Below are 7,500 nucleotides of genomic sequence, written 5' to 3'. Positions count from 1 at the left end.
GCTTTGAATCATCTCACATTAGTGACTGCCGAGCATTTTGGCCTAAAACTCATTGGTATATGAAAATTTACTGATTTTCACGAACTCAGTATAATTACATATAAGTCTCTCTCTCTCTCTCTATATATATATATATATATATATATATATATATATATATATATATGAATAAAATAAAGCAAGATATAAACGATGCTTTAGACGTTATGTGAATAAAAAAGGAAAAATCTAAAAGAGTAAAAACAAAAATAAAATCAACGTTTCGTCCCTATTTCAGGGGACATCATCAGGATTTCTAGGCGAGGATGTACAGGAAGACGGTCATATATCCCATGCGAAAGAGGAGAAGTTCAGTTCTCTTTCTGTTCTGGATAGAAAAAATTTCATGAGGAAAAGAGAATTTATATCTAGTGTGTGTGGAGGGGTGTCGGGTTATATACATATATGCATTTTTTTTTTTTTTTTTTTTTATCAACCAGGATCTAAATTAATGTGTTGTTCATTTATTATTATATTACCTATGATTGGGGCTACATTATAAAATCCTTTTCTTTGTTTGATGGTGTTAATGTTTGAAATTAAAGCAGATTCAATAAGTCTCCGTTTTGCTCTATCTGGGATGGATTTTAAAATTTTTGCATTAACACCATCAAACAAAGAAAAGGATTTTATAATGTAGCCCCAATCATAGGTAATATAATAATAAATGAACAAAACATTAATTTAGATCCTGGTTGATAAAAAAAAAAGAAAAAAAAAATGCATATATGTATATAACCCGACCCCCCTCCACACACACTAGATATAAATTCTCTTTTCATCATGAAATTTTTTCTCTCCAGAACAGAAAGAGAACTGAACTTCTCCTCTTTCGCATGTGATATATGACCGTCTTCCTGTACATCCTCGCCTAGAAATCCTGATGATGTCCCCTGAAATAGGGACGAAACGTTGATTTTATTTTTGTTTTTACTCTTTTAGGTTTTTCCTTTTTATTCACATATATATATATTTATATATATATATATATATATATATATATATATATATATATATATATATATCTGTGTGTGTGTGTGTGTGTGTGTGTGTGTGTGTGTGTGTGTGTGTGTTTTAATATTTATAAACTATACATTTATGTGTCCTTTAAAGGCACCCAGGTTTTGTCCATCAGACTAGCTCATTTGAAAAGATTCTGGTTTAAATTGACTATATGGGACTAATCTAAAAAAAACAACAACACTTAAATTGAAGTTAAATAGTCACTTTCAGTGGTCGAAAAATAAATTGCACGTCGGGATATCTCCCAGTTGAAAATTCTTGCTGACCCGATTGACCAAACCTAACACACACATTATTCTATTCTTGCATTTTTTTAAATTGAGCATTTTTATTTTTTTCTCTGTTAATATATATATATATATATATATATATATATATATATATAAATAAAATAATTTACCTTTCACCAGACTATCCATTCACGTGTAATCACCTTTTTCTTCACCATATTCTCTCTGCTTCACTATTTTGTTATCAAGTAAGATCTTTGACTTACTTGTTGTTTCATCAAATACTTTTGCATGCAAAATCCGATCCCGCATTTTGCTAATTCCTACCCTCTGATGAGAAGGAAAGTATTTCTTCGAAACTCCACGGATTAAGGACTATCCACTTATCAAGTGTTTCCTTTTCAGATTAAATATGTTTTTAACTCTTTTTTCAAAGTGTTATTTAACATATTTTATCAACTGCTGCTCTTTAATGCCGAATCCAGTAATTTTGGAAAAAGTTACTATGCAAGTTCTTTATATCTTCAAATATTTATTCATGGAGTTTGGTTTGGTTGTTTTGTTGAGAAAAATTCTTGTTTTTGTTTTTAGCATGATTGAGTTTTGCGAAAAGAAACGAAAAAACAATAACATCTATGTTTGGTGCATTTTATGGAAGGAAGTCTTCAGGCGGCCTGATCTAGTAACAGTAAGTAATAATTAAGACCTTTTTTTAAATTTAAAATCAACAAAAGTGGAAAACATTTTTTCAGTTAATCTTTAACTCCTTACCATTAAGATTTAAGACTTAAGATTTAAGAATTAAGAAGAAAAGTGATTATATTATTAAGATGAAAGAAAAGATTTAAAACCATTAAATTAGATTAAATCCGGCTAATTTTATCTTTTTATGTTCTTTAAAGATATGTGCATTGTTGCAATTAATATAATTTCTTAATAATAATATAATCACCTTTAACTTAAGTGTAATATTTTAATAATAAATCCAAATTTAATAAAAATTATTAATACTGATGCATTGTACAAACCAGATGTCGTTACAGTTGCATATTCTCATAAATGTCCGGTATGACTGGACCAACGTTGTTGGGTACATGTGCATCTATGTTACAGCGCTGAAATAATAACGTCATTATTTAGAAAGCCATTCTTAACATGTGGAAGGTAAGGTGTTTTGTAACTATACAATAGTTAACCTAACAATTTAATAAACAAAAATATCGTCAAAATTGAATTTAACTTGAAAATACTATTAAAAAAATATATATGAACAGTTTTCCGAACTTTTTTTTAACAGTGCTCGGTATATTCCGGCAGCCACGACAGGTGCTACTCGAATTCGAGCGGACGGTTACGAGAAATCCTGTTCGTTATACGTACAATTACCGACTTCCGGTTTGTACAATGCATCAGCATCAAGTTGTCTTCTTAAAAATCAATTATAATTAATGTATACGAAAGAAAACGATTAACTGTAGATTTGAGACCATTTTTCTATTGTGTTGGTTTTAAAGTCCCAAATTCATTTTTTAATTTGGTACCGTACTGCTAAACCAGAACACCAAACATTCTTATGACAAAAGATGAGCATTTCTCTAAAAGCAATAAGCTATACAAAATTATGAATAAACTTACTTATTGCTGCATGGATCGTATACAAGATATAATAAATAAACAGTAAAAATGATCAACAACTGAATTGAGTACTTACTGTAGTCTAACTAGTTGAGCTACATACGGAATGAGTTAGAAGTGACTGGAGAGTCTAAACATCTTTCATTTAGTATTCAACTGGCGTTGTCTTTTTGTTTTCATTTTTGTCATGCATTTCTTTTTGACTATCTTGTTACTCATGACTTATCTTGTATGTATGCATATCTATTATATAATAGGCAGTTGTTTGTGTGTATGTTTGTATATCCAGTTAAAAGTAAAAAAAAAAAAAATACACAACAAACCCCTACAAGGTTTGTATTTCTTTTTTTACCTAGACAAATAATATCTAAAATTTAGAAAACAAAAATCATTTTTTGTGGATCAAATGACCATTTTCACGTTTTATTTGATGCAACTTCAGACGTCTTTCAGGTATATCTTGTCGAACTCAGGAATCTGCACTTAATTCTAAATGGAACCTTTTATTTACTTCACAAAAGCAGCAGGCTCTCTTCCATCAGTTATGACTGGACAGAGATCCTAAGTAATACACAATTTTATTTTTTTGATTGCCCACACTGAGGATTGAACCTTCAAGAGAACATCACTTTGCAATTTAATTTTTCAAGTACTTTAACCACTGCGCCAGAGCTCCAATGATGAGAACAGTAGTTTAAAGAATCCAAATGATACAGTTTTAATGCTAACATATTCACAACATAGTTGATGTTTTGAGGTAGAATAGATTGAGGTGGTAGGGATATGTCGAAAGAATGGTTTAGGTAAATTCAGTTAGAGGTTGATGGATTATGGAGTCAGTTGGTTAAGGATGACCATAGGAAGTTGATTACGACCAGACCTTGCAAAAGTCTGAGAGGGCTGGAGAAGAACCATAAGGCAAAATCATCCAACTCATGTTAGCATGGAAACAGATGGTAAACGACAACGACAACGACGACGACGACAATGACGATGATGATGATGATGATGATGATGATGAAGAAGAAATATGTTTTATTTCCATAAAAGTATGAGGAATCCAAGATTAATATATAAATCTTTCAGACATCTGCAATTTTTAAAGACCACTCCACTTCCTGCAAGCAAAAACACAAAATCTATGGCAACACTTCAAAGGCCAGCAATGACCAAGTTCTTTCTGATTCTCACTCTTCTGATCTTTGGAACGTGTTTCAATGGAGAAAAAATGGTTGCTTAATTTTAGTGCATCGAAAACCAAGCTTCTCTCCTTTCATCATAATCGCTCTGACCCCCCCCCCTCCTTCCCCATCAGACCCCAATTGAAATGAATGCTTCTCGTCTTGGAGAAACTCCATGTCTTGACAAGCTTCTGGGACTGACCTTCACTCCTGATCTGAAATTGAACACATACTTCAAATCTGTTGCCAAGATTGCTGGAAAAATGGTTGGATCACTCTACCACTTCAGCAGGTATCTCATTGCTGATGCAATCCTCTATCTGTATAAGAGCCAGGTATGCCCTAAAATGTACTACTGTTGTCACATCTGGGCAGGAGCTGCTCGGTGTGCCTTATTCAGCTTTGATAGAGTCCAAAACTCGCTTCGAAACCTGCCATGCACCCTCTTTCCCACTGAAGAGACATTGCAAGCCTGTCTCTGCTTTATCGTTACTTTCATGGCAATTGCTCGATGAAACTCCAGTCTATGGTTCCCCCTTGTCAAACTTTCACAAAAAATACTCGACTAGCTACAATCACTATAAACAATTTCCCACACTCCCTATCTGTGCCTAAATCTAAACACAGATTCCATGAACAAAGCTAACTGCCCACCTGTGTAACACTGTTGTGCTGTCCTGCTTCCCGGTTGAATACAACATCGTAGTCCTCAAATCCAATGTAAACGAGTTCTTGTTAAGCTGTCCCCATAAATAATCAAATTCTACTCAATTTACACTATTAACGATTAGACACTACCAACTTACATTCATTAACCCTTATCCTGGAGCGGCTTTCAGGCCTTGATAAGTGGTGACTCTCAAGTAAAAAAAAAAAAGCAAATGTTTTTTACTTTCATTTTTCTTTTGCATTGCCTTGAAAACTAAGGAACTTAAAATTCTTATAATTTTTTTTTTTTTTTTCGATCTGGTGAAATTTAAATTGCAAAAAGAAGACTGATTACTCTTAGTGTAGGAAAATTTTTGCAAAATAAATATAAACACAAAATTGCTTAATCATAGTAAAATTTTCTTTGGCGTAGATAATAATGTATGAACCGGTCTATTGTTTAGAAATAAGTCAGACATCATTGAAATTAAACATTTATCTTTCTTGGAATTAAAAATAGAAGTGTTTATCGTGAAGTTTAGAAAATAAAAAAAATGGAAAAGATGGCGTAAATGTCATAAAAACAATGCAACTACTCTTCAATTTTTTTCGGGTTAAAGTAATCTTGCCCAAATTCCTTTTTTTTAAAGTTAATCAGTTCTTATTCTTCTGATGAGTTACAATGGAAAATATTCAAAGATTGACATAATAAGTATATCATTGTTTCTGCGCTATGAAACAGGTGATGTCAGGAATTAAACACTTTAACATACTAAAAGAAATAAACGGTAAGATGAATAACATCTTGGAATTTGGAATATAGACTTTTTGTCATAAACAAATCGAGCTTAGGTAGTTCGGACGATGTCAAAACATTGTTTATTCACGATTCGCTCAGCAGCCGCCGACTAGCATAATGGTTAGGAGCCTTGACTGTCATACAGGCGGTCGGGTTTCAATCCTGGCTTGAGGTAGTTGTCCGTCTAGCCGTACTGATGAGCTGTGAAACAGCGAAACAGTACTGCATGTGGATAACTATATATATACATACATACATATATATATATACATACATATATATATACATACATAAATACATATATATATATATACATACATATATATATATACATACATATATATATACATACATACATATATATATATACATACATATATATATACATACATACATATATATATACATACATACATATATACATACATACATATATACATACATACATATATACATACATACATATATATATATATACATACATATATATATACATACATACATATATATATATACATACATACATATATATATACATACATACATATATATATATACATATATATATATATACATATATACCCATATACATATATATACATACATATACATATATATATATACAGATATATACATATATATATACAGATATATACATATATATATACATATATATATACAGATATATACATATACAGTGATGATCATATTTATTGGCACGGTAAAATAAAAGTTAAATTTTGTCTAATAAATCCTAAAAAAGGGATTAAATTAAAGAAAATAACAAAGTATATTATGTATTTTTAACTGGCCTTTCCGATGCAGCAATCGGATTTTAGAAAAAATAAATAACAAAGGAACAACAAACATAATTGCAAAAACCCCTTGTTCAAAATTATTGGCACGATTTATTTAATAATCAATTGTATAGCCTTTGGCCTTGATTACCTTCCTCAGTCGCTTTTCATAGTTTACAACCAAGTTGTTGCACTCTTCAGTAGTAATTTTAGCCCACTCTTCCTGACAATAATCCTCCAATTGAATAAGATTCTTAGGCTTCCTTTGCATTACCCTCAATTGTAATGTTCTCCATAAATTTTCAATTGGATTAAGGTCTGGGCTTTGTGATGGCCACTCCAAAACATTAATATGATTGTCCTCAAGCCATTTCTTAGTCAGTTTAGCCGAATGCTTTGGGTCATTATCTTGCATGAATCACCAACGATGACCAAGTGAGAGCTCTTTAGCAGAGTCTTTCAAGTTTTCATCCAATATTTTAACATAATCTTCCTTTTTTATGCTACCTGTGACCTTAACAAGTCGCCCTGGTCCAGAGGCAGCAAAGGATCCCCAAAACATCAAACTGCCTCCACCGTGCTTCACTGTGGGTATGGTGTTCTTAGGCAGGAAAGCTTCGCCAGATTTTCTGTAAATATAAGACACTTTATTATGGCCAAATAACTCTATTTTCGTTTCGTCAGTCCATAGAACACGTTTCCAGAATGCAACATCTTTATCAATATGACGTTTTGCAAAGGCTAGCCTTGCTTTCAGGTGCATAGGCTTCAATAAGGGAGTCTTTCTCTGACGACATGCTTTTAAACCAGCTCCCTTCAAAACTCTACCAAATGTATGTCGAGATACATTCACTCCAGAGGTGCTCTGTTCATCAACAATCTCCGCAACAGAGATCCTTGGGTTTTGTTTTACTTGTCGAACAATTTTCCGTTCATCTCTTGGGGAAAGAATCCTTTTTCTCCCTCTACCCTCTAAACTCATAACGTGGCCTTGCGATTTGAACTTGTTTATTATGGCTCTAACAGTGGATTTGGGAAAGTTTAGCTTCTTTGAAATCTTATCATAGCCCTCCCCATTGGTATGGCATGCTACAACAAGCTACCTGACGTCTTCGCTGTGTTCCTTAGTTTTAACCATGGCGATTGAA

General features: G+C 32.3%; 1 long non-coding RNA gene across 1 annotated transcript in view; it reads left to right on the top strand.

The window, feature by feature from the left end:
• LOC145263150 (uncharacterized) overlaps nucleotides 1-7,500 on the top strand; it is an 83,702-nt gene that overhangs the window by 26,868 nt on the left and 49,334 nt on the right. Inside the window, exon 2 of the long non-coding RNA XR_013864485.1 lies at nucleotides 1,884-1,980. This is a non-coding gene — a long non-coding RNA (uncharacterized LOC145263150). The remainder of the gene's footprint in view (nucleotides 1-1,883; nucleotides 1,981-7,500) is intronic.

This window comes from Euprymna scolopes, chromosome 38 (assembly GCF_053919585.1).
Source record: "Euprymna scolopes isolate OS-2025 chromosome 38, ASM5391958v1, whole genome shotgun sequence".
In the NCBI taxonomy this organism is placed as follows: domain Eukaryota; kingdom Metazoa; phylum Mollusca; class Cephalopoda; order Sepiida; family Sepiolidae; genus Euprymna; species Euprymna scolopes.
Note: the sequence above shows the minus strand (reverse complement) of the source record. Positions and strands in the feature narration are given on the sequence as shown.